The sequence below is a fragment of the Balaenoptera physalus genome, assembly GCF_965194825.1.
Source record: "Balaenoptera physalus genome assembly, chromosome: 5".
Lineage (NCBI taxonomy): Eukaryota > Metazoa > Chordata > Mammalia > Artiodactyla > Balaenopteridae > Balaenoptera > Balaenoptera physalus.
The window spans coordinates 39719822-39746188 of NC_138884.1; the positions used below are offsets into that span (position 1 = coordinate 39719822).

Genomic DNA, 26367 nt, shown 5'->3' on the forward strand with positions numbered 1-26367 from the left:
GACCAGAAAGGCGTTAGCAGTACCAATCTACACAAGTAAGTAGTAGGCAGATAAAAAAAGAAATAAGGAAAGTCTCCAAAATAGACTAAGTGAAAAAAATGTGTAGAACAGTGCATAGAGAAGACTGCCTTTGCTGTCATGTAATAAAAGTTGAATAAGCTGTTTCTAAAACGTACTTGGAAATGTAAATGGTCAGGAACAACAAAGGCAATCTTGAAAATGAAGGACAAAGCTAAACAAATACATGATATCATGACCTATTATAAAGCTAAAGTAATTAAGAGAATATGCAGTTAGTACAAAGGTAGACAAAGAGGTCAGAAATAGGGTGTCCAGAAATAGACACACACATATACAGTCATGTGATTCATGACAAAGGTGACACTACATCACAGTGAGGGAAGAGTGATCATTTCAGTAAATGGTGCTGAGTCAACTGAATATCCATATTGTGAAAAAATAAATGTTCTTCCCACTAGATTGAAATAATAAGTGTGAAAAGTAAAACAATAAAATTTTTGGAGGAAAAAACAAGAGAATACCTTCATGTCCCCAAGGTAAACAAATACTTCTTAAAAGGACAGAAAAAGTATTAGCTGTAAAGAGAAACAAATGGATAAACTGAGTTTAATCAGAATTAAGAATTTCTGTTCCTCAAAAGACTCCACTAAGGGAGTGAAAAGGCAAGCCACAGAACTGGACAAGATAGATGCATAAATATATCCAACAAAGGGCTTCCATTCCAAAAGTGTAAAGAATTCATACAAATCAATAACAAAGAGAAGCCAATAGTACAATAGAAAATGGGTAAAGAATTAGACACTTCACAAAACAAGTTATACAAATAGCCAATAAATATATGAAAAAGTTCTCAATTCATCAGTCATCGAAGAAACGCAAAGTAAAACTCTAATGTGATACGCTACTTCGCAGGTACGGAACTCCTATAAGTAAAATGACATTAAATACCAAATGTTGGGGAGGATGTACAACAACTGAAATTGGTGGGAGTATAAACTGGTACAACCATTTTGAAAAGTTGTTTGATTTTCTTATGACATAGCAATTCCATTCCTAAATATATACCCAATATAAATGCCTATATTTTTTCAATAAATTACATGTATAACAGTTAATAGAGATGCTATGTGTCATAGCCTAAAATGGATTCCATCAATTACAAAACAGATTAAAAATTATTGTAAATTCACATAAAAGAATAATATAAACCAATGAGAATGAATGAACTATTGCTACATGCAACAGCAAGAATGATGCTCACAAATAATGTCCTGTAAAAGAAACAATAAAAACACATACTGTATGAATTCATTCACTGAAAGCTTAAAAATAGGGAAATAATGTTTGGTATTAGAAGTCAATAATGATTATCCTTAAAGGGTGGGAGGGATGGTCACAGTAAGGGGCCGAGAGAGGGGCTTCCAGGGTACTGGTAATGTTTCTTCATCTGCTTCTATGTATGTTTTCATTCTGCAAAAATCCATTGAGCTGTACACTTATGATTTGTGCAATCTTCTGCATGCACTTTATACGTTAGTTTAAAAGTTTACCCAAAAAAGACATAAAAGCCAAATTGAAGGTGTCCCCACTGATCCAAGATGGGTCAATCAATATGAAAATCAGAAAGGATAAGGTCAGTAACATACAAAACATAACAAATATACAAAAAATACAAGAATTTATAACCAAACTAGGAAAAAAATCATCAGTAATGTTTGGAGATGGTAAACGCACCAACTCATTATTCTAAAAACTGATAAAGTGAAAGAATCAAGCATTATACTGCTTTCCTGTATGAATTAGATTTCAGTGTAATCAAATAGTTGATGAGAGAACATTCTTCTTAATTGAAGAATTTCAGATAATAAATGCAAAAGGAAAGACAGAATTCAAAAATCACCCTACTGCAACCCTTAATGAAATAATGGTATGTGTCTGCTGATGTAATAAGAAGCACAGAGCACCACCTATATAAAGCCAAAACTAATCAGTCTCTGGCTCAAAATTCCAGTTTATAGGAACTACGATAAAAGAACATATTAAATGAATCCTAAGGATGTAATCAGCCACATTTAGAATATGGAAAATTTACAAGACAATTGATTGGATTTTTTCTAAAATAAATACCATAGGAGAAAAGGTAAGGGGGAGGAGTGGGGGACTAACTGTTACAGATTGAAATTTAAGGAATATAGCAATCAAATCCATTTGTGGACTTATTTGGATCTTGATTTAAACATGCCAACTATCTCAAGACATTTTCAGGTAATCCAGTAAATTTTAAATGGAATGGATATTAGATATTATTACAGAATTACTGTTAATGTACTATAGTTGTGTTTTTAAAAAGTCATTATCTGTTAGAGATATTATTGAATTATTTGCAGATGAAATGATATAATGTCTGGTATTTGCTTCCAAACATTCCAGCAAAGGAAAGAGGTAGGGATTTATGAAACAAGATTGGCCAGTTGTTGATTGATAATCCTTAGTATTCTCTAATACACACACAGTGGTTCACTTTTGAGTATGTTTAAAATTTCATACATAAAGACTTACCCCATCCTTAGCTTTCACCAAGAGATCGTAGGTGGCTGGATCCCTTTCCCTGTCGATATCTTGAGAAACACAGATTTGCCCATCATGTGGGTCTATCTGGAATGCTTGAGGTGCTTCATAGCTTTGGAATCCAGCATAAAGAGAATATTCAACAAAGCCATAGAGTCCTGCATCTGCATCGGAGGCTTTTACCTGCGAGACAGGAGGTTGATCAGTGAGGAAAGAGAAATGCTAGCGTCACCTCTCAATGGATCATGAATCACTATCCTGATGTGCACAGCCAAGTAGCCTGCATAGCTATTCACAAAGTGTAGGCTTTGGTTTTCTCTCTCTCTTCTCTTACTTCTGCGACAACTCACCCTCACTCTCCTCCTCCCTTTGTGAGGTCTCCTTTTCAGTCTCCTTTTCTATTCCTTTACTTTCACGTGATCTCTGAAAGTGTGAGTTCCTTGGTCCATTTGCCTTCTTATTACACTCACTACACCTAAGTGATCTCATCCAATCTCAAGTATTTAAATCCATATACTAACCACCTGATAACATACCTGTGGATTCCCACTCATACCCAAGCCCTTCAGGTGATGGGCTCAATGCTCACCCTCACCCTTTCAGAGCAACAAGGGAAGGACAAGGAAATCAGGCACAATTATTAGTAATCCAACCCAACTGACAGAATTCACCCTGGAGCATGAGATTTGAACTTCCCGAGCCAGATTTCCTTCCAGGGGTAATGCCCCCATCAGAGCCCCAACAGTCATGCAGACTGAACACTACACAGAGGTGCCCTGCCCAGTGGCTGCGTGGGGGTGAAATCCAGCCAGTGTTCTGCTTGCCAACAGGTGCACTTACATGGAGCTGTAACGGCACAGAGGAAAGGGCACCTTTCTCTTTGACCATAAATACCATTTATGTTAGCCATTGTCATATGCCTGGTAGGAAAGACGAAGCAAGTGGAATTATGAAAACACTTAACTGATTTATATTAACTATGGGAGTATACAGTGAGAAATACAACAGGCTATTTATAAAACTCAACATATTCTTGAGCTCATAGGCTTGGTATAATTCTTTTGATTGGCAGCCCAATTAATAGTAACAGCAAACATCTAAATAGAACTTACAATAAAAGAAGCACCTTAAGGGAAGATCAACCAAAAGAAGAAGGAGAAGGAGATGAGAAAGAAGAGGAGGTAGAGGAAGAAGGAGAAAGAAAAAAAAAAAAGTAAAAGAACTATATGCTACAGAACAGGTACTATTCTAATTGCTAAACATACATTACATACTTATAACCTATAATGAATTCCATTTTACAGATGAGAAAAGTCAGGCTCAGGGAGCTAAATTAACATGCCAAAGGTCACATAACTATAAAGGGTCAAAACTACGATTCAAATCCAGGCAGTTGAACAGCAGACTACACATTCCTAATGATCATGCTATCCTGCCTCGTGTCATCACTTGTCATTTCATCATTTCATCCTTTATTTACTGAAAAAATACTCCCCAAATCCCCTGACCTTCCTTCAGGGAAAAAGTTGCTAGATCAGGTGTAACATCATTCCAAGTAACTCTTTACCTCATATGCAAGTGGCTTTCTCACCAGAATATCATTAACATGAAAAAAGGCAACTGACAGTGATGCCTGTGCTCTTGAGTCTTAGCTGAACCTTCTATTCCCCATGGCCAAATTCCAACTGAGTTCCAAATGGTAGAAAAATAAAGAGTGATGGCCACTGAAAATAAAAGAATTAAGCAGATCAATTCAGAGAGTTCAATGTCCAACTAACAGACGTTCCATAAAAAGAGTACAGAGACAATGAAAGAAAGGAGCAGCTCTTGTTTGGTTCATAGGCCCTCAAAGCCACTACGATAGGGGAGAAGGAGAGAGTGGAAGAGGCACTCTGGTTTTTAGCTTCCTCAGCTCAGAAGTTAGGTTCAGCTTACATGTCACTGGCCAGAGATAGTTACATGGCCCCAACCTAACTCAGAGGGAGACTGAGAAAAGTCAAGGATCTCATAGGCATTTGGTGAATACAGTCTCTGCCAAAAGTGTCACTTCATCTCTATAGGAAGACACACATATAAGATTATGTAAGTCACCAAGTGGCCACTCTATGTAGTGAAATTTAAGCAAATGGAAAGTCATACCCTGAGAAGTCTCCCCCATGTTATCCTACTACAGATTTCATTTTGGCAGTCTTACATATTTCTGTCAGGCTTCTTGGAGGAAGGTGAAATAGAAGACAATCAATCACCTACAGTACCTACTGTTCTCAATTAAATCTAGATTGAAAAAAAATCTACTTTTCATCAATACAATATACATGCAGAAGCTAAACCTTAATTATTATGCTGCCTAAATGAAACTCCATCCCAATAACATGTTCAACAAGCACAAGTTCTCAAGAAGCCTGCCCCTTCATCCTTCTATATCTTGAACATATAACTAGAATTTGACTTTGGGGGTTATCTGTGTAGCCTAGCTCAATCAGGGGCAAGTTTGCCCCCATGAAGACATTTGGCACTGTTTGGAGACAGTTTTGATTGTCACAACTGGGGAAACGGTGCTACTGGCATCTAGTGAGTTGAAGCCAGAGATGCTGCTAAACCATGCAGAGAATAGACTCCACAACAAAGAATTATCTGGCCCCAAATATCAATAGCACTGAGGTTGAGAACCCCTGCACCTGATGAAATGCTTAACAACTGGCAATATTATTTCCCTCTTTAATTTTTTTCAGCTGATGACACAGCCTTTAAAATTTATCTTCACTCTCATCTATCGCATGTTCTTGGGCAAAATTATTCATCCTGTGCAACCAGCTAACATGTTTGTGAGTTATTATTCTCATCAGATGGGCTGAACCAGGAAACCCACAAACTTCCCCACTACAAAGAGCTAAATTCCAAGTACATTTGGTCTACTCCATTCTGTCAGCTGTTAATTATTTAGTAGCCTCACGTCCCCAAAGACACCAAATATATCTTCTAAAACCATATGGTATTCTCAATAACTTTGGTTTGATTGGAAGATAAATACAATGACGTTTAAATTCTAAAACTTCATTCTCAGCCTGTAATAGCACATATTAACAAATAATGTGGCTTATATAAAACAAGTTTCCTTATTTCCACTTTTAAGAGCTTTTTTGTCATCTGGACTTTTGGCAAAGCAAAATGTATGGAGTCAAAAGTAGGGTAAGAGTACCGATCTCAATTTATGTTAGCAGTTCAGATCCTGAGTTTCAGAATCATGAAGTTAAAACGTATTTCTCCTTGTTTTTACTCAACTTCCTAAAAATATTGGCCTAATATACCAGAACAGCATTTTCCATCCACTAATAATTGGTTTTGAATGTCTACATATAATTTGGCATTTTTAAGAGGTCTACATTTTCCAATTTCCATTGACTTACACATAAAACTTAGATAATTTGAAATAATAGAAAATGGAAATGACTTTGCCAAATCTTCAAGAGAAAATCCTGATTAGTAAGTAAATAAGCTCAGTGGGCCCTTTCTTCAGAGACAGCAGCTTAAATCAAAGAAAGAAGCATCTGGTCAGAGTCTATTATCACAATCTTATGGTGCTAAACTGGGGATCTAGAGGAGATCTTGGGAGGAGCTTATCCTTGAATCTACTCAAAGAGCCACACTACAGCACCCTCAATGCCATCCTTGTATTCCTCCTCTCAATCTCAATTTACCTGCTTTTGACTGAGAGGAATTTGATAATTTTTACTTTAAACTTATTCTCAGAAGTGTTCTCCCTTAGTTTGGTCTTTCACAAATTTAATGGAGACATTATAAAGATTCAAGAAATTAATAAAATATTGATATCTCCCTGATTCCATTATTAGCTTCCTGAAATTTAAAGAATTTTTATCACTTCCTTCATTTTAACATCTGGTTAAGGATTTTTCCGTATGAATGTGTCACGGAGGCAGGGACAAATTGAGAACACTGGCTCTTGAAAACATGTTTTCATGTTCTACAAACAGATTGGATCTATTTGCCTTCCCACCACCAGCATATAACCTCCCTCTACTTGGGAAGGTATCCTCTTCAACAACTGGGCACCTGCCCAGCCAATCACATTGGCACCCTGAAACCCAAAAGTCAACCCAGAGTCATAGATAGGGTGATATATTGTTAGCAACACTGTCCTTTACCTGTTGCTGGGCAATCATATCACACTTAATTCAGTGATGTCTGTACAAAAGCCTCAGAGCCCAATCAAAAAAATGAGTGATAAATCAAAAAAGTCCTAGGGAAAAAAAAGTGGCTTCACTTAAAATTTAAAATTAAATAATTCACTTTAATTTGTTCTTACTGTAATTTCCAAAATTTCTACCATGAGCATAAACCAGTTTGAAGAAACAAGGTTATTGACACAGCATACTTACACACAGAACTTGAAATAGAAGAAAAGGAGACAAAGGAATCACAAAATAACTTCTTACATTGAAGTGCTTGGCCAACCATGGATCCTACAGCTAAAACAGGATTATAATATTTCAGTGGAAGCTGGATTCAGGATTGGGGAGCACATGGAATCAAGTATGCCACTCTCTGAATACAATTTTGGCAAGTTCACCAACGACCAAGTCTAACAATCAAGGCTGGGCCCTTATTTTCTACACCACTCAGCTGCTTATCACACAGTGAATCATCTCCTTCTCACTGAAGCACTTTCTCATCAGACACCACACTGTGACTCTCTTTCTCCTCCTACACCTCACTGACCCCCTTCAGTTTTCTTTACTGCCTCTGTGTTCTCTTTCTGACCTCTGAATACTGCAATACCCTGGAGCTCAGTCTTAGGGCCACTTCGCTTTTCAATCCTCAGTCATTGCCTGTATCAGGCTGAAAGGTGGCCCCCAAAAAAGACTTGTCTGCCTTCTAATCCCTGGAAACTGTGGATTTTACTTTATTTTACAAAAGAGTGAATATTACCTTATATTGCCAAAGATGTGATTAAGAATTTTGAGAGGAGTTTATATTGGATTACTCAGATGAACCCTTAATCCTGTGACAAGTGTCCTTATAAGAAAGAGGCAGAGATATCCCACAGATAGAAGAGGAGGAAGCAATATGGCCATGTAGGCAGAGAGTGGAGTGATGCAGCTACAAGTCAAGGAGTACTTTACAGGTAGCAGAATTTGGGAAAAACAAAGAAGGGATTTTCCCTTAGAGCCCCCAGAGGGGCCAAGGCTCTGCTAGATTTTGTACTTCTAACCTCCAGAACTATGAGCAACAACAATTTCTGTTGTTTTAAGCCACGAAGTTCATGGTTATTTGTTATAGAAGCCCTAGGAAACTAATACATACCCTGAGTGATCTGACCCAGGCCCAGGGCATTAAACCAACATATACTCCCCCAATACTTGGACTTGCGCCCCAGATTCATGCATCATCCAATTACACCTCCTCTCAAGTGACTAATAGGCACTTCCAATGTACTACGACCAACCAGAACTCTTAATTCCCACCGCTCCAAAATCTGCTGTCCTCCCAGTGTTTTTAGTGAATGGCACCACCATTCACTTATTGTTTTGGCAGCCAGAGAGATACTACTGAAACGACACCAAATCATGTCACTCTCCTGCTCAGAATCTTCCAGTGGCTTCTCATACTTATAAAATCCAGCTCTTTCATTTGACCCCTTCTCTGACCTCACCTCCCACTTCTCTCTGACTGACTCACTCCCCTCTGGATACACTGATCTCCTTGATGAATCCACCAGCTTGTATAACTTACTCCCTCACTTCTTTCAAGTCTCTGCAAACACCACCTAATCCCCCCAGAGGCCTTTCCTGATCACCTTACACAAGAGTGTCACCCTCATCTCTGCCATCCTCTGTTCTTGCTTTGCTTTTCTTCAGAGCACTTATCTCTATACTTCATTATATGTTTTTATGTATTTGCTTATGTAATATTTGTCTTCCCCACTGGAATTACATCACTCTTGCTCCCTGCTACATCCCCAGCACCCACAACAGTACTACCTGGCTCAAGATGAAGATGCTCTAAAACTCTGTTGCAGGAATGAAGGAATCTAATATTGTACATAAAATGCAAGCATGTTTTAGAAATAGCTTTTGTAACTAATCTAATCTATTTTGACTTTAGAAAAATCACGTAAGTATAAGAACAAGATAGCTTTACAGATACAAGGGCCACCCTCCTGGAGCTTCATGGCACTGCCCAGCCATGGTCACTCCTACCATGCTCTTTGACATGGCCACCGCCAGCGAGCTCTTGGGTCATATCTCCTTTGAGTTGTTTCCAAACAAATTCCCAAGGACAAGCAGAAAACTTTTGTGCTCTGAGCACTGGTGAGAAGGAATTTGTTATAAGGGCTCCAGCTTTCAAAGAATTATTCCAGGGTTCATGTTCCAGGGTGGTAACTTCACATGCCATTATGGCACTGGCAGCAAGTCCATCTAAGGGAGAAATTTGATGATGATATTATCCTGAAGCATAGGGACCCGGGTATCTTGTCCATAGCAATGCTGGACCCAACATTAATGGTTCCAAGTTTTTCATCTGCACTGCCAAGACAGAGTGGTTGAATGGCAAGCATGTGGTCCCTGGCAAGGTGAAAGAGGGCATGAATATTGTGGAAGCTGTGGAACGCTATGGGACTAGGAATGGCAAGACCAGAGAAAACATCATCATTGCCCACTGTGGACAACTCTAATAAATTTGACTTGCATTTTATCTTAACCACCACACCATTCCTTCTGCAGCTCAGGAGAGCACCCATCATCCCTGTCTGCATGCATCATCCTATAATCTCTGTGTTCTCACTGCACTTCTTTGGGTTCCATATTTTCCTTGTCCCCCTCCAAGTCTTGCTGGACTTCAGAGTTAAGTTTATGATTATGAAATAAAAATTAAACAACAACAACAACAATAAAAGAGCAAGATATTTCATAACACCCATCAAACACTCATTGAGGAATATTTTTTTATTCCTAAAACACAATCCATTAATCAACCTATATCATCATAGGATAAAATCCAAAATGCTAAAACTTGCAAAAGAAAAATAAAACTATCCTCAGGCATGTGGAACTATTCAGAAATTGGAAACAGAACTGTATTTTATTTTCACTTTTTAAAATGTATTTTCAGAGACGTTGATAGAGCTGTTAGATGAATAAACTGAATATATACTCTCAAGTTACAATTTTAAAAAAGGTTACTGTTCTGATAATGTTTTTATTGTCTTAACTGAGGAATGGGATTAAAAGACCATTAATCCTACTACTTATTGCGCTCCTCCCCACCTCCCCCCCAAAAAACAGCCAAAGGAAATTTTGTGAAAAGAGACCAGTGGGTAGGGGTGGGGTGGTAACTTGTTTTATGAGTTATTACAAAGTGTTAAATTAAAAAACAGTGTGATCTCAAAAAAAAAAAAAAAAGAGAGAATTAGCAGGCAGTTCAGTAGAACACAAAAGTAAGACCTGAAAAAGATCTTGGTAAACTTATTTTTTTTTTGTATATTACAAAGAAAACATCATAAACCACTGAGGAATGTGGGTTTATTCACATAAGTTGCTAGAAAAATTGACAAAGTACATGGGGAAAAAAATTAAGTTTGCTATTAACCTCACACCAAAATAAATTCTACACAGATATGTTAAATGTAAATAATGAAATCATTTAAAGCACAATGAATATATAGGGGAATTCTTGGCTGATTCTTACATTGGAAAGAAATTTCAAAGCAAAAAGGAATTACAAAACTAAAATAGATGGACAGAAATCACAAAGGGAAAAGTCAATACAGTGACTACATAACCGTTTAAAACTACACTATGTCAAAAATACCACACACAAAAAAATTTCAATGCAAATTAGTTATGACATCTGTGAGAAATGTAAAAAAATAGTTAATATGGAAATACATTTTTAAAAATAAAAATATTGATTTCTCATTACAAAATATTTAGACAAAGGACATAAACAATTCACAGAAGAACAAATGTGTGTAAGATTTTCAACCTCACTAGTAGTGAAATAGGTGAAAAATAAAATAATATGTTTCAAGTACTGGCAATTATTAAAATTGGTGACCATTAAAATAATTGGCAACTATTAAATTAATAGCAAATTGGCAATCATTAAAATAATATATTAAGTGTGGCAAAGATGAAATAAATATGCTCTTTTTTTTTTTAAATGTCTTTATTGGAGTATAATTGCTTTACAATGGTGTGTTACTTTCTGCTTTATAACAAAGTGAATCAGTTATACATATACATATGTCCCCATATCTCTTCCCTCTTGTGTCTCCCTCCCTCCCACCCTCCCTATCCCACCCCTCTAGGTGGTCACAAAGCACCAAGCTGATCTCCCTGTGCTATGTGACTGCTTCCCACTAGGTACCTATTTTACGTTTGGTAGTGTATATATGTCCATGCCACTCTCTCACTTTGTGCCAGCTTACCCTTCCCCCTCCCCATACCCTCAAGTCCATTCTCTAGTAGGTCTGTGTCTTTATTCCCATCTTGCCACTAGGTTCTTCATGACCTTTTTTTTTTTTTTTTTTTTTTAGATTCCATATATATGCAATAGCATACTGTATTTGTTTTTCTCTTTCTAACTTACTTCACTCTGTATGACAGACTATAACTCCATCCACCTCACTACAAATAACTCAATTTCGTTTCTTTTTATGGCTGAGTAATATTCCATTGTATATATGTGCCACATCTCCTTTATCCATTCATCTGTTGATGGACGCTTAGCTTGCTTCCATGTCCTGGCTATTGTAAATAGAGCTGCAATGAATATTTTGGTACATGACTCTTTTTGAATTATGGTTTTCTCAGGGTATATGCCCAGTAGTGGGATTGCTGGCTCGTATGGTAGTTCTATTTTTAGTTTTTTAAGGAACCTCCATACTGTTCTCCACAGTGGCTGTATCAATTTACATTCTCACCAAGAGTGCAAGAGGGTTCCATTTTCTCCACACCTTCTCCAGCATTTATTGTTTGTAGATTTTTTGATGATGGCCATTCTGACTGGTGTGAGATGATATCTCATTGTAGTTTTGATTTGCATTTCTCTAATTATTAATGATGTTGAGCATTCTTTCATGTGTTTGTTGGCAATCTGTATATCTTCTTTGGAGAAATGTCTATTTAGGTCTTCTGTCCATTTTTGGATTGGGTTGTTTGTTTTTTTGATATTGAGCTGCATGAGCTGCTTGTAAATTTTGTAGATTAATCCTTTGTCAGTTGCTTCATTTGCAAATATTTTCTCCCATTCTGAGGGTTGTCTTTTCATCTTGTTTATGGTTTCCTTTGCTGTGCAAAAGCTTTTAAGTTTCATTAGGTCCCATTTGTTTATTTTTGTTTTTATTTTCATTTCTCTAGGAGGTGGGTCAAAAAGGATCTTGTTGTGATTTATGTCATAGAGTGTTCTGCCTATGTTTTCCTCTAAGAGTTTGATAGTGTCTGGCCTTACTTTTAGGTCTTTAATCCATTTTGAGTTTATTGTTGTGTATGGTGTTAGGGCGTGTTCTAATTTCATTCTTTTACATGTAGCTGTCCACTTTTCCTAGCAACACTTATTGAAGTATGCTCTCATTTTTAAAGCCTATCTGGAAAGTAACTTTGTTTTTACCATATACATATGGTAAGCATTCTCCCAAACTTAAAAATATACCTTAACCCAGTTAGTATATTTCTAGGTCTATATGTAGACAAATATTTGTATAAAGGACATATAAAGTGGCATTATTTATTCTAAAACTGAAATGTCCACAATTAAAGAATTATTAAATAAATTATAAATTCATCCATAAGATAGAATTCAGTGTAGTCATGGAAACTATGTCTATATATAAAGACATATATTAAGTAAAAAAGAAAAAAGGCAAGTAGAAAATTATATATAAAATATCCCATTTATGCGGCTTCTCTGGTGGCGCAGTGGTTGAGAATCTGCCTGCCAATGCAGGGGACACGGGTTCGAGCCCTGGTCTGGGAAGATCCCACGTGCCGCGGAGCAGCTGGGCCCGTGAGCCACAATTACTGAGCCTGCGCGTCTGGAGCCTGTGCTCCGCAACAAGAGAGGCCATGATAGCGAGAGGCCCGCGCACCGCGATGAAGAGTGGCCCCCGCTTGCCGCAACTAGAGAAAGCCCTCGCACAGAACGAAGACCCAACACAGCCATAAATAAATAAATAAATACAAAAAATATATATCCCATTTATGCAAAAAAAATCCAATATATATAATAAAAATAAAAGGAAATAAACCAGAAGAGGAAACACTTCCAAACTCATTTGACAAGGCCAGCATTACCTTGATATGAAAAACATATAAAGACACTACAAGAAAAGAACATTATAGGCCAACATCCCTGATGAATATAGATGTAAAAATCCTCAAGAAACCTTTGGCAAACCAAATTCAGTAATACATTAAGAAGATTATGCACTATGATCAAGTGTGTTTCAACATCCACAAATCAATCAATGTTATATTCTACATTAACAAAATGAAGGATAAAAATCATGTGATCATCTGAATAGATGTAGGAAAAGCATTTGCCACAAAATTCAACATCCATTCATGATAAGAACTCCCAAAAAATCAGGCATAGAGGGAATATATCTCAACATAATAAAGGCCATATATGACAAGCTAACATATATGGCAAGGCCATATATTACAGCTAACATCATACTGAATGGTAAAAAGTTGAAAGCTTTTCATCTAAAATCAGGAATAAGACAAGGATTTCCAATCTCATCACTTTTATTCAACATAGTAATGAAAGTTCTAGCCACAGCAATTAAGCAAGAAAAAGAAATAAAAGGTATCCAAATCAGAAAGGAAGAAGTAAAACTGTCTTCATTTTCAGAGGACATTATATTGTATACACAACACCCGAGAAACTTAAAAAGTCTTAGAACTAATAAATGAATTCAGTGAAGTTGCAGGATACAAAATTGATATACAAAACTCCGTTGCATTTCTAAACACTAATAATGAACTATCAGAAAAAGAATTTTAAAAATAAATCCCATTTACAACTGCATCAAAAAGAATAAAATACCTATCAATATATTTAACTAAGGAGGTGAAAAACTTTATATTGAAAGCAATGAGACATTGATGAAAGAAACTGAAGCAAATAAATAGAAATATATTCTGTGCCCATGGATTGGAAGAATTAATATTGTTAAAATGTCCATTCTACCAAAGCAATCTACAGGTTCAGTGTAATCCCTATTGAAATTCCAATTGCATTTTTCACAAATACAGAACAAACAACGTTAAAACTTGTGCAGAACCACAAAAGACCCCAAATAGCCAAAGCAATCTTGAGAAAGAAGACCAAAGCTGGAGACATCTTACCTCCTGATTTCAAATTATATTGTGAAGCTATAGTAATCAAAACAGTATTGTACTGGCATAAAAACAGACATATAGATTAATGGAACAAGATAGAGAGACCAGAAACTCACGCATATATGGTCAATTCATTTACAACAAAGGAGCCAGGCATATACAATGAGGAAAGGACAGTCTCATCAATAAATAGTGTTGGGAAAACTGGACAACCACATGCAAAAGAATGAAACTAGACTACTATCTTATATCATACACAAAAATTAATATAATACACAAAATGGACTGAAGACTTGAATGTAAGACCTGAAGCCATAAAACTCCAAGAAATAATCATAGTGGGGGGACTTCTCTGGTGGCACAGTGGTTAAGAATCTGCCTGCCAATGCAGGAGACACAGGTTCGATTCCTTGTCCGGGAAGATCCCACATGCCGTGGAACAAATAAGACTGTGTGCCACAACTATGGAGCCTGCACTCTAGAGCCCACGAGCCACAACTACTGAGCCACACGTCACAATTGCTGAAGCCTGCGTGCTCTAGGGCTCATGTGTAGCAACTACTGAGCTGGCATGCTGCAACTACTGAAGCCTGCATGCCTAGAGCCCATGCTCCACAACAAGAGAAGCCACTGCAATGAGAAGCCTGTGCAACACAACGATGAGTAGCCCCCACTCGCTGCAACTAGAGAAAGCCCACACACCACAGTGAAGACCCAATGCAGCCATAAAATAAATAAAATTTAAAAAAAATTTTTAAGAAACATAGCGGGGAGGAGGAGAAGATGGCAGAAGAGTAAGACGCGGAGATCACCTTCCTCCCCACAGACACATCAGAAATACATCTACACGTGGAACTGCTCCTATAGAACACCCACTGAATGCTAGCAGAAGACGTCAGCCCTCCCAAAAGGCAAGAAACTCCACACGTACCTGGGTAGGACAAAAGAAAAAAGAAATAACAAAGACAAAAGAATAGGGATGGGACCTGCACCAGTGGGAGGGAGCTGTGAAGGAGGAAAGGATTCCACACACTAGGAAGCCCCTTCACGGGCGGAGACTGCGGGTGGCGGAGGGGGGAAGCTTCAGAGCCGCGGAGGAGAGCACAGCCACAGGGGTGCAGAGGGCAAAGCGGAGAGACTCCCGCACAGAGGATCGGTGCCAACCAGCACTCACCAGCCCGAGAGGCTTGTCTGCTCACCCGCCGGGGCGGGCGGGGGCTGAGAGCTGAGGCTCAGGCTTCGGTCGGATCGCAGGGAGAAGACTGGGGTTGGCTGAGTGAACACAGCCTGAAGGGGTTAGCACACGACAGCTAGCCGGGAGGGAGTCCAGGAAAAGGTCTGGAGCTGCCGAAGAGGCAAGAGACTTTTTCTTGTCTCTGTGTTTCCTGGTGTGTGAGGAGAGGGGATTCAGAGCACCGCTTAAAATAGCTACAGAGACAGGCGTGAGCCACGGCTATCACCGCGGACCCCAGAGACAGGCATGAGACGCTAAGGCTGCTGCTGCAGCCACCAAGAAGCCTGTGTGCAAGCACAGGTCACTATCCACACCTCCCCTCCCAGGAGCCTGTACCGCCCACCACTGTCAGGGTCCCGTGATCCAGGGACAACTTCCCCCGGAGAACGCATGGTGCCCCTCAGGCAGGTGCAACGTCACGCCGGCCTCTGCCGCTGCAGGCTTGCCCCGCATCCGTACCCCTCCCTCCCCCCGGCCTGAGGGAGCCAGAGCCCCAGAAGCAGCTGCTCCTTTAACCCCGTCCTGTGTGAGCAAACAACAGACGCGCTCAGGTGACCTACACACAGAGGCGGGTCCAACTCCAAAGCTAAAACCCGGGAGCTGTGCGAACAAAGAAGAGAAAGGGAAATTTCTCCCAGCAGCCTCAGAAGCAGCGGATTAAAGCTTCACAAACAACTTGATGTACCTGTACCTGTTGAATACCTGAATAGACAACAAATCATCCCAAATTGAGGAGGTGGACTTTGGGAGCAGGATATATTATTTTTTCCCCTTTTCCTCTTTTTGTGAGTGTGTATGTGTATGCTTCTGGGTGAGATTTTGTCTATATAGCTTTGCTTTCACCATTTGTCCTAGGGTTCAGTCCGTCCATTTCTTTTTTTTACTTAAAAAATTTTTTTTCTTAATAAATTTTTTCTTAATAATTTTTTTCTTATTTTTTATTTTAAAAAATTAAAAAAATTTTTTTCTTTATAAATTTTATCTTAATAAATTTTTTCTTATTTTTTATATTAAAAATTAAAAAAAAATTTTCTTAATAAGATTTTTCTTAATAATTTTTTATTTTAAAAAATTTATTTTAAAAAATTAAAAAATTTTTATTTTCTTAAAAATTTTTTCATAATAATTTTTTTCTTATTTTTTATTTTAATAGCTTTATTTTCTTTTATCTTACTTTATTTTATTATATTTTATCCTCTTTCTTTCTTTCTTTCTATTTTTTCTCCCTTTTATTCTGAGCCATGTGGATGAAAGGCTCTTGGTGCTCCAGCCAGGCATCAGGGCTGTGCCTCTGAGGTGGGAGAGCCAACTTCAGGACACTGGTCCACAAGAGACCTCCCAGCTCCATGTAATACCAAACAGCAAAAATCTCTCAGAGATCTCCACCTCAACATCAACACCCAGCTTCACTCAAAGACCAGCAAGCTACAGTGCTGGACACCCTATGCCAAACAACTAGCAAGACAGGAACACAGCCCCATTCATTAGCAGAGAGGCTGCCTAAAAGCACAATAAGACCACAGACACCCCAAAACACACCACCAGACGTGGATATGCCCATCAGAAAGACAAGATCCAGCCTCATCCACCAGAACTCAGGCACTAGTCCCCTCTGCCAGGAAGCCTACACAACCCACTGAACCAACCTTAGCCACTAGGGACAGATACGAAAACAACAGGAACGACGAACCTGCAGCCTGTGAAAAGGAAGCCCCAAACACAGTACGATAAACAAAATGAGAAGACAGAAAAACACATAGCAGTTGAAGGAGCAAAGATAAAAACACACCACACCTAACAAATGAAGAGGAAATAGGCAGTCTACCTGAAAAAGAATTCAGAAAAATGATAGTAAAGATGATCTAAACTCTTGGAAATAGAATAGACAAAATGCAAGAAACATTTAACAAGGACCTAGAAGAACTAAAGAGGAACCAAGCAATGATGAAAAACACAGTAAATGAAATTAAAAATACTCTAGAAGGGATCAATAGCAGAATAATTGAGGCAGAAGAACGGGTAAGTGACCTGGAAGATAAAATAGTGGAAATAACTACTGCAGAGCAGAATAAAGAAAAAACAATGAAAAGAACTGAGGACAGTCTCAGAGACCTCTAGGACAACATTAAACACACCAATATTCGAATTATATGGGTCCCAGAAGAAGAAGAGAAAAAGAAAGGGACTGAGAAAATATGTGAAGAGATTATAGTTGAAAACTTCCCTAATATGGGAAAGGAAATAGTTAATCAAGTCCTGGAAGCACAGGAGTCCCATACAGGAAAAATCCAAGGAGAAACACGACAAGACACATATTAATCAAACTATCAAAAATTAAATACAAAGAAAAAATATTAAAAGCAATAAGGGAAAAACAACAAATAACACACAAGGGAATCCTCATAAGGTTAACAGCTGATCTTTCAGCAGAAACTCTGCAAGCCAGAAGGGAGTGGCAGGATATACTTAAAGTGATGTAGGAGAAAAATCTACAATCAAGAGTACTCTACCTAGCAAGGATCTCATTCAGATTTGATGAAGCAATTAAAACCTTTACAGACAAGCAAAAGCTGAGACAGTTCAGCACCAAAAAACCAGCTTTACAACAAATGCTAAAGGAACTTTTCTAGTTAAGAAACACAAGAGAAGGAAAACACCTACAATAACAAACCCAAAACATTTAAGAAAATGGGAATAGGAACATATATATCGATAATTACCTTAAATGTAAATGGATTAAATGCTTCCACCAAAAGACACAGACTGGCTGAACGGATACAAAAACAAGACCTGTATATATGCTGTCTACAAGAGACACACTTCAGACCTAGGGACACATACAGACTGAAAGTGAGGGCATGGAAAAAGATATTCCATGCAAATGGAAATTAAAAAAAAAGCTGGAGTAGCAATTCTCATATCAGACAAAATAGACTTTAAAATAAAGACTATTACAAGAGACAAAGAAGGACACTATACAGTGATCAAGGTATCAATCCAAGAAGAAGGTATAACAATTGTAAATATTTATGCACCCAACATAGGAGCACCTCAATACATAAGGCAAATACTAACAGCCATAAGAGGAGAAATCGACAGTAACACAATCATAGTAGGGGACTTTAACACCCCACTTTCACCAATGGACAGATCATCCAAAATGAAAATAAATAAGGAAACACAGCTTTAAATGATACATTAAACAAGATGGACTTAATTGATATTTATAGGACATTCCACCCAAAAACAACAGAATACACATTTTTCTCAAGTGCTCATGGAACATTCTCCAGGATAGATCATATCTTGGGTCACAAATCAAGCCTTGGTAAATTTAAGAAAACTGAAATCGTATCAAGTATCTTTTCCGACCACAACGCTGTGAGACTAGATATCAATTACAGGAAAAGATCTGTAAAAAATACAAACACATGGAGGCTACACAATACACTACTTAATAACAAAGTCATCGCTGAAGAAATCAAAGGGGAAATCAAAACATACCTAGAAACAAATGACAATGGAGACACGATGACCCAAAACCTATGGGATGCAGCAAAAGCAGTTCTAAGAGGGAAGTTTATAGCAATACAAGCCTACCTCAAGAAACAGGAAACATCTCGAATAAACAACTGAACCTTGCACCTAAAGCAATTAGAGAAAGAAGAACAAAAATACTCCAAAGTTAGAAGACGGAAAGGAATCATAAAGATCAGATCAGAAATAAATGAAAAAAAAAAGAAGGAAACGATAGCAAAGATCAATAAAACTAAAAGATGGTTCTTTGAGAAGATAAACAAAATTGATAAACCATTAGCCACACTCATCAAGAATAAAAGAAGACTCAAATCAATAGAATTAGAAATGAAAAAGGAGATGTAACAACTGACACTGCAGAAATACAAACGATAATGAGAGATTACTACAAGCAACTCTATGCCAATAAAATGGACAACCTGGAAGAAACGGACAAATTCTTAGAAATGCACAACCTGCCGAGACTGAACCAGGAAGAAATAGAAAATATGAACAGACCAATCACAAGCACTGAAATTAAAACTGTGATTAAAAATCTTCCAACAAACTAAAGCCCAGGACCAGATGGCTTCACAGGCGAATTCTATCAAACATTTAGAGAAGAGCTAACATCTGTCCTTCTCAAACTCTTCCAAAATATAGCAGAGGGAGGAACACTCCCCAACTCATTCTACGAGGTCACCATCACCCTGATACCAAAACCAGACAAAGATGTCACAAAGAAAGAAAACTACAGGCCAATATCACTGATGAACATCAATGCAAAAATCCTCAACAAAGTACTAGCAAACAGAATCCAACAGAACATTAAAAGGATCATACACCATGATCAAGTGGGGTTTATTCCAGGAAGGCAAGGATCCTACAACATAGGCAAATCAGTGAACGTGATACACCATATTAACAAACTGAAGGAGAAAACCATATGATCATCTCAATAGATTCATAGAAAGCTTTCGACAAAATTCAGCACCCATTTATGATAAAAGCCCTGCAGAAAGTAGGCATAGAGGGCACTATCCTCAACATAATAAAGGCCATATACGACAAACCCACAGCCAACATCGTCCTCAATGGTGAAAAACTGAAACCATTTCCACTAAGATCAGGAACAAGACAAGGTTGCCCACTCTCACCACTATTATTCAACATAGTTTTGCAAGTGTTAGCCACAGCAATCAGAGAAGAAAAAGAAATAAAAGGAATCCAAATCAGAAGTAAAACTGTCACTGTTTTCAGATGAGATGATAGTATACATAGAGAATCCTAAAGATGCTACCAGAAAACTCCTAGAGCTAATCAATGAATTTGGTAAAGTAGCAGGATACAAAATTAATGCACAGAAATCTCTTGCATTCCTATACACTAATGATGAAAAATCTGAAAGTGAAATTAAGAAAACATTCCCATTTACCATTGCAACAAAAGGAATAAAATACCTATGAATAAACCTACCTAAGGAGACAAAAGACCTGTATGCAGAAAATTATAAGAAAGTGATGAAAGAGATTAAAGATGATACAAATAAATGGAGAGATATACCATGTTCTTGGATTGGAAGAATCCACATTGTGAAAATGACTCTACTACCCAAAGCAATCTACAGATTCAATGCAATCCCTATCAAACTACCACTGGCATTTTTCACAGAACTAGAACAAAAAAATTCACAATTTGTATGGAAACACAAAAGACCCCGAATAGCCAAAGCAATCTTGAGAACGAAAAATGGAGCTGGAGGAGTCAGGCTCCCTGACTTCAGACTATACTACAAAGCTACAGTAATCAAGACAGTTTGGTACTGGAACAAAAACAGAAATATAGATCAATGCAACAGGATAGAAAGCCCAGAGACAAACCCACGCATATATGGTCACCTTATCTTTGATATAGGAGGCTAGAATATACAGTGGAGAAAAGACAGCCTCTTCAATAAGTGGTGCTGGGAAAACTGGACAGGTACATGTAAAAGTATGAAATTAGAACACTCTCTGACACCATACACAAAAATAAACTCAAAATGGACTAAAGACCTAAATGTAAGGGCAGACACTATCAAACTCTTAGAGGAAAACATAGGCAGAACACTCCATGACATAAATCACAGCAAGATCCTTTGTGACCCAGCTCCTAGAGAAATGGAAATAAAAACAAAAATAAACAAATGGGATCTAATGAAACTTCAAAGATTTTGCACAGCAAAGGAAACCATAAACAAGAGCAAAAGAAAACCCTCAGAATGGGAGGAAATATTTGCAAATGAAGCAACTGACAAAGGATTAATCTCCAAGATTTACAAGCAGTGCATGCAGCTCAATAACAAAAAAACAGACAACCCAATCCAAAAATGGGCAGAAGACCTAAATAGACATTTCTCCAAAGAAGATATACAAATTGCCAACAGACACATGAAAAAATGCTCAACATCACTAATCATTAGAGAAATGCAAATCAAAACTACAATGAGATATCATCTCACACTGGTCAGAATGGCCATCATCAAAAAATCTACAAACAATAAATGCTGGAGAGGGTGTGGAGAAAAGGGAACCCTCTTGCACTGTTGGTGGGAATGTAAATTGATACCGCCACTATGGAGAACAGTATGGAGGGTCCTTAAAAAATTAAAAATAGAACTACCATACGACCTAGCAATCTCACTACTGGGCATATACCCTGAGAAAACCATAATTCAAAAAGAGTCATGTACCAAAATATTCATTGCAGCTCTATTTACAATAGCCAGGACATGGAAGCAACCTAAGTGTCCATCATCGGATGAATGGATAAAGAAGGTGTGGCACATATATACAATGGAATATTACTCAGCCATAAAAAGAAACGAAATTGAGTTACTTGTAGTGAGGTGGATGGAATTAGAGTCTGTCATACAGAGTGAAGTAAGTTAGAAAGAGAAAAACAAATACAGTATGCTAACACATATATATGGAATCTAAGGGGGAAAAAACAAGGTCATGAAGAACCTAGTGGTAAGATTGGAATAAAGACACAGACCTACTAGAGAATGCACTTGAGGATATGGGGAGGGGGAAGGGTAAGATGTGACAAAGAGAGAGAGTGACATGGACATATATACACTACCAAATGTAAAATAGATAGCTAGTAGGAAGCAACCGCATAGCACAGGGTGATCAGCTCTGTGCTTTGTGACCACCTAAATGTGTGGGATAGGGAGGGAGGGAGATGCAAGAGGGAAAAGATATGGGAACATATGTATATGTATAACTGCTTCACTTTGTTATAAAGCAGAAACTAACACACTATTGTAAAGCAATTATACTCCAATAGAGATGTTAAAAAAAAAAAAGCATAGTGGGTAACCTCCTTAACACTGGTCTTATAATTATTTTTTAGATTTGACACCAAAAGCAAAAACAACAAGGCAAAAATAACAAGTAGGACTACATCAAACAAAAAAGCTTATGCACAACAAAGGAAACCATCAACAAAATAAAAAGAAAACCTAGGAATGAAAAAATTGCAAATTATGTATCTGATAGGGGTTAATATCCAACATATATATTAAAAAAAAACTCATATAACTCAATGGAGAAAAATCTAAAAAAAATAGGCAGAGGATCTGAATAGATATTTTTCCAAAGAAGACATACATGTGGCCAAAGGTACATGAGAAGGTGCTCAACATCACTAATCATCAGGAAATGCATATCAAAACCACGATTAGACAATACCTTACACCTTTTAGAAGGGCTTATCATCAGAAAGAAAAGAAATAACAAGTGGTGGCAAGGATATGGGGAAAAGGGAACTTTCATGCACTGTTGGTGGGAATGTAAGTTGGTGCAGTCACTATGGAAAACAGTATGGAGGTTTCTCAAAAAACTAAAAACAGACCTACCATATGATCCAGTAATCCCACTACTGAGTTTATATCCAAAGGAAATATAAGCAATATCTCAAAGAGATTTCTGCACTCCATGTTGACTGCAGAGCTCTTTCCAATAACCAAGATATAGGAACAACTTAAGTCTCCATCAATGAATGAATGGATAAAGAAGAACTGGTATGTTTATACACAATGGGACATTATTCACCATGAGAAAGAAGAAAATCCTGTCATGTGTCACAACATGGATGGACCTTGAGGGCATTATGCTAAGTGAGATAAGTCAGACAAAGACAAATACTGCATGGTATCACTTATAGGTAGATCTTTTAAAAAAGAGTCAAACTCATAGATAAAGATAGTAGACAAATGTTTGCCTGGGGTGGGAGAAAGAGGGAGAAGCTGGTAAAAGGTTACAAAATTTCAGCTATAAGATGAATAAGGTCTGAGGATCCAATATAAAACATAGTGACTACAGTTGATAACACTGTACTGTATAATTGAAATTTGCTGAGACAATTTTTTGTCCAAATTTTCAGAGATAGTTTTATTGAAACAATATTATGAAAAAGAAGTTGAGCATCAAAAATACAAAACCTAAAAACAATTGTATTTATAGATATTTGCCATCCATTTATTCAGCTTTTTGAGTGTGCATCCTCTAGTACTTCATTCTTGAAGACCCACTAAGCGCAGATGTATAAGAGTTACAAGGCCTAGGTTATTACTGATCGCTGAAGCAGGCGTCTGCAAACTTTGTCTGTAAAGGGACAGATAATAAATATTTCAGGCTTTGCAGCCCATAAGGCCTCTTTTACTCAACTTTGCCATTTTAGCATGAAAGAGCCACAGACAACATGTAAATGAATGGCTTTGTTCCAATAAAAGTTTTATTTATAAACACCAAATTTGATTTTCATAACATTTTCACTTATCACAAAATATTATTTCTCTTTTTTTTCAAACATTTAAAAATATAAAAATGTTCTTAGCTCACAGGTGCTACAAAAACAGGCAACAGACCAGATCTGGTCCATCTGCCATAGTTTGTCAATCCCCAATCTAAAGCATAGGGAGAAATCTTCTCTTAGAAAAATGGTCAGTGCTTCAGGCCCAAGAGAGTAACTTTGAAGTGACTTCAGTCTAAAGTGTATCAGGGGCTCATTTGAGATCGTGTATTTGAGCTGGTTTTAATTGCAAGTTTACTCTCCATTCATTGCTGCCTCTATGTTGTATTCCTACAGTAAAGCTAAGTTATAAAAGAGAAAGAGAAGCAGCAGCAGCAGAGGAAGAAGAAGAACCAAATGATTTTATTTTATTTCAGGTCCCAACCAATGCTTTCGCCCAGTTAAATTTTTATATTATGCCTTTATAATGCATGTCATTAGAAAAACTAAAACTAAAAATATTATCTACTTTTTGAAGCTCCTTTTAAACTTAACTGTAAACACACACACACACACACATGCGCACACACAGTCACTCAAATCTAGCAAAATTAAAAACCCCAAACCCTCCAATGTACCGATGCTAAAGAGAATCAAAAAAAAGTGAGAAGAATAGAGTCACCCAGCCCCACAGCCCACGGAAGTGCTCCTCCCAGAGCTCTTTTCTACCAATGACACTGTTTTCATGAGGTCGAATCTTCCAACACAGGTAAGATACTCATCCTTAAAAGAACAATTAACTGATATTTATGGCATAAAAATTAGGTTGCCAGTAGCTGATGCCCTGATTGGTATGCTCAAAATCCTACTTGCCTTTGAGTTATTAATTAATTTCAGTGGTCTGGTTTAGGTATTTGATATTCTTAATAATCTTGTGGCAAAAGAACAGATAGAAATACTGGTAGCAATGTTATGTAAGTGGTTGACTCAATACTAACGTTCAAAAATCAACTCACTTCGACTCCCTCTTGTGAGAACACCAGAATCACAACTAGCTGCTGGACAATCATCAACAGGAAGACACTGGAACTCACCAAAAAGGATACCCCACATCCAAAGACAAAGGAGAAGCCACAATGAGACGGTAGGAGGGGCACAATCACAGTAAAATCAAATCCCATAATTGCTGGGTGGGTGACTCACAGACTGGAGAACACTGATACCACAGAAATCCACTCACCGGAGTGAAGGTTCTGAGCCCAAAGTCAGGCTTCCCAACCTGGGGGTCTGGCAACGAGAGGGGGAATTCCTAGAGAATCAGACTTTGAAGGCTAGTGGGATTTGATTGTAGGATTTTGACAGGACTGGGGGAAACAGAGACTCCACTCTTGGAGGGCACACACAAAGTAGTGTGCACATTGGGAACCAGGGGAAGGAGCAGTGACCCCATAGGAGACTGAACCAGACCTACCTGCTAGTGTTGGAGGGTCTCCTGCAGAGGCGGGGGGGGGGCTGTGGCTCACCATGGGGACAAGGACACTGACAGCAGAAGTTGTGGGAAGTACTCCTTGGTGTGAGCCCTTCCAGAGTCTATTAGCCCCACCAAAGAGCCCAGGTAGGCTCCAGTGTTGGGTTGCCTCAGGCCAAACAACCAACAGGGAGGGAACCCAGCCTCACCCATCAGCAGTCAAGTGGATTAAAGTTTTACTGAGCTCTGCCCACCAGAGCAACAGCTCTACCAACCACCAGTCCCTCCCATCAGGAAACTTGCACAAGCATCTTAGATAGCCTCATCCACCAGAGGACAGACAGCAGAAGCAAGAAAAACGACAATCCTGCAGCCTGTGGAACAAAAACCACATTCACAGAAAGAAAGACAAGATGAAAAGGCAGAGGTCTATGTACCAGATGAAGGAACAAGATAAAACCCCAGAAAAACAACTATATGAAGTGGAGATAGGCAACCTTCCAGAAAAAGAATTTGGAATAATGATAGTGAAGATGATCCAGGACCATGGAAAAAGAATGGAGGCAAAGATCGAGAAGATGCAAGAAATGTTTAACAAAAACCTAGAAGAATTAAAAAACAAACAAACAGAGATGAACAATACAATAACTGAAATGAAAACTACACTAGAAGGAATCTATAGCAGAATAACTGAGGCAGAAGAACGGATAAGTGACCTGGAAGACAGAATGGTGGAATTCACTGCTGCAGAACAGACTAAAGAAAAAAGAATGAAAAGCAATGAAGACAGACTAAGAGACCTCTGGGACAACATTAAACGCAACAACATTCACATTATAGGGGTCCCAGAAGGAGAAGAGAGAGAAAAAGGACCAGAGAAAATATTTGAAGAGATTGTAGTTGAAAACATCCCTAACATGGGAAAGGAAATAGCCACCCAAGTCCAAGAAGTGCAGCGAGTCCCATACAGGATAAACCCAAGGAGAAACACGCCGAGACACATAGTAATCAAATTGGCAAAAATTAAAGACACAGAAAAATTATTGAAAGCAGCAAGGGAAAAACAACAAATAATACACAAGGGAACTCCCATAAGGTTAACAGCTGATTTCTCAGCAGAAACTGTACAAGCCAGAAGGGAGTGGCATGATATACTTAAAGAGATGAAAGGGAAGAACTACAACCAAGATTACTCTACCCGGCAATGATTTCATTCAGATTCGATCAAGAAATCAAAAGCTTTACAGTCAAGGAAAAGCTAAGAGAATTCAGCACCACCAAACCAGCTCTACAACAAATGCTAAAGGAACTTCTCTAAGTGGGAAACACAAGAGAAGAAAAGGGCCTACAAAAACAAACCCAAAACAATTAAGAAAATGGTCATAGGAACATACATATCGATAATTACCTTAAACGTG

General features: G+C 38.0%; 1 protein-coding gene and 1 pseudogene across 2 annotated transcripts in view; one reads left to right on the plus strand and one right to left on the minus strand.

Moving 5' to 3' along the window:
- Positions 1-2790, minus strand: part of LOC309661662 (protocadherin-23-like) — an 87622-nt gene extending 84832 nt beyond the window's left edge. Inside the window, exon 1 of the mRNA XM_082463503.1 lies at positions 2581-2790. The gene's annotated coding sequence lies outside the window, so the exon portion shown is untranslated. The remainder of the gene's footprint in view (positions 1-2580) is intronic.
- Positions 2791-8787: 5997 nt separating this feature from the next.
- LOC309661682 (peptidyl-prolyl cis-trans isomerase A pseudogene) overlaps positions 8788-26367 on the plus strand; it is a 103454-nt pseudogene continuing 85874 nt past the window's right edge. Inside the window, exon 1 of the transcript XR_014268380.1 lies at positions 8788-12038. The product of XR_014268380.1 is annotated as a peptidyl-prolyl cis-trans isomerase A pseudogene (transcript). The remainder of the gene's footprint in view (positions 12039-26367) is intronic.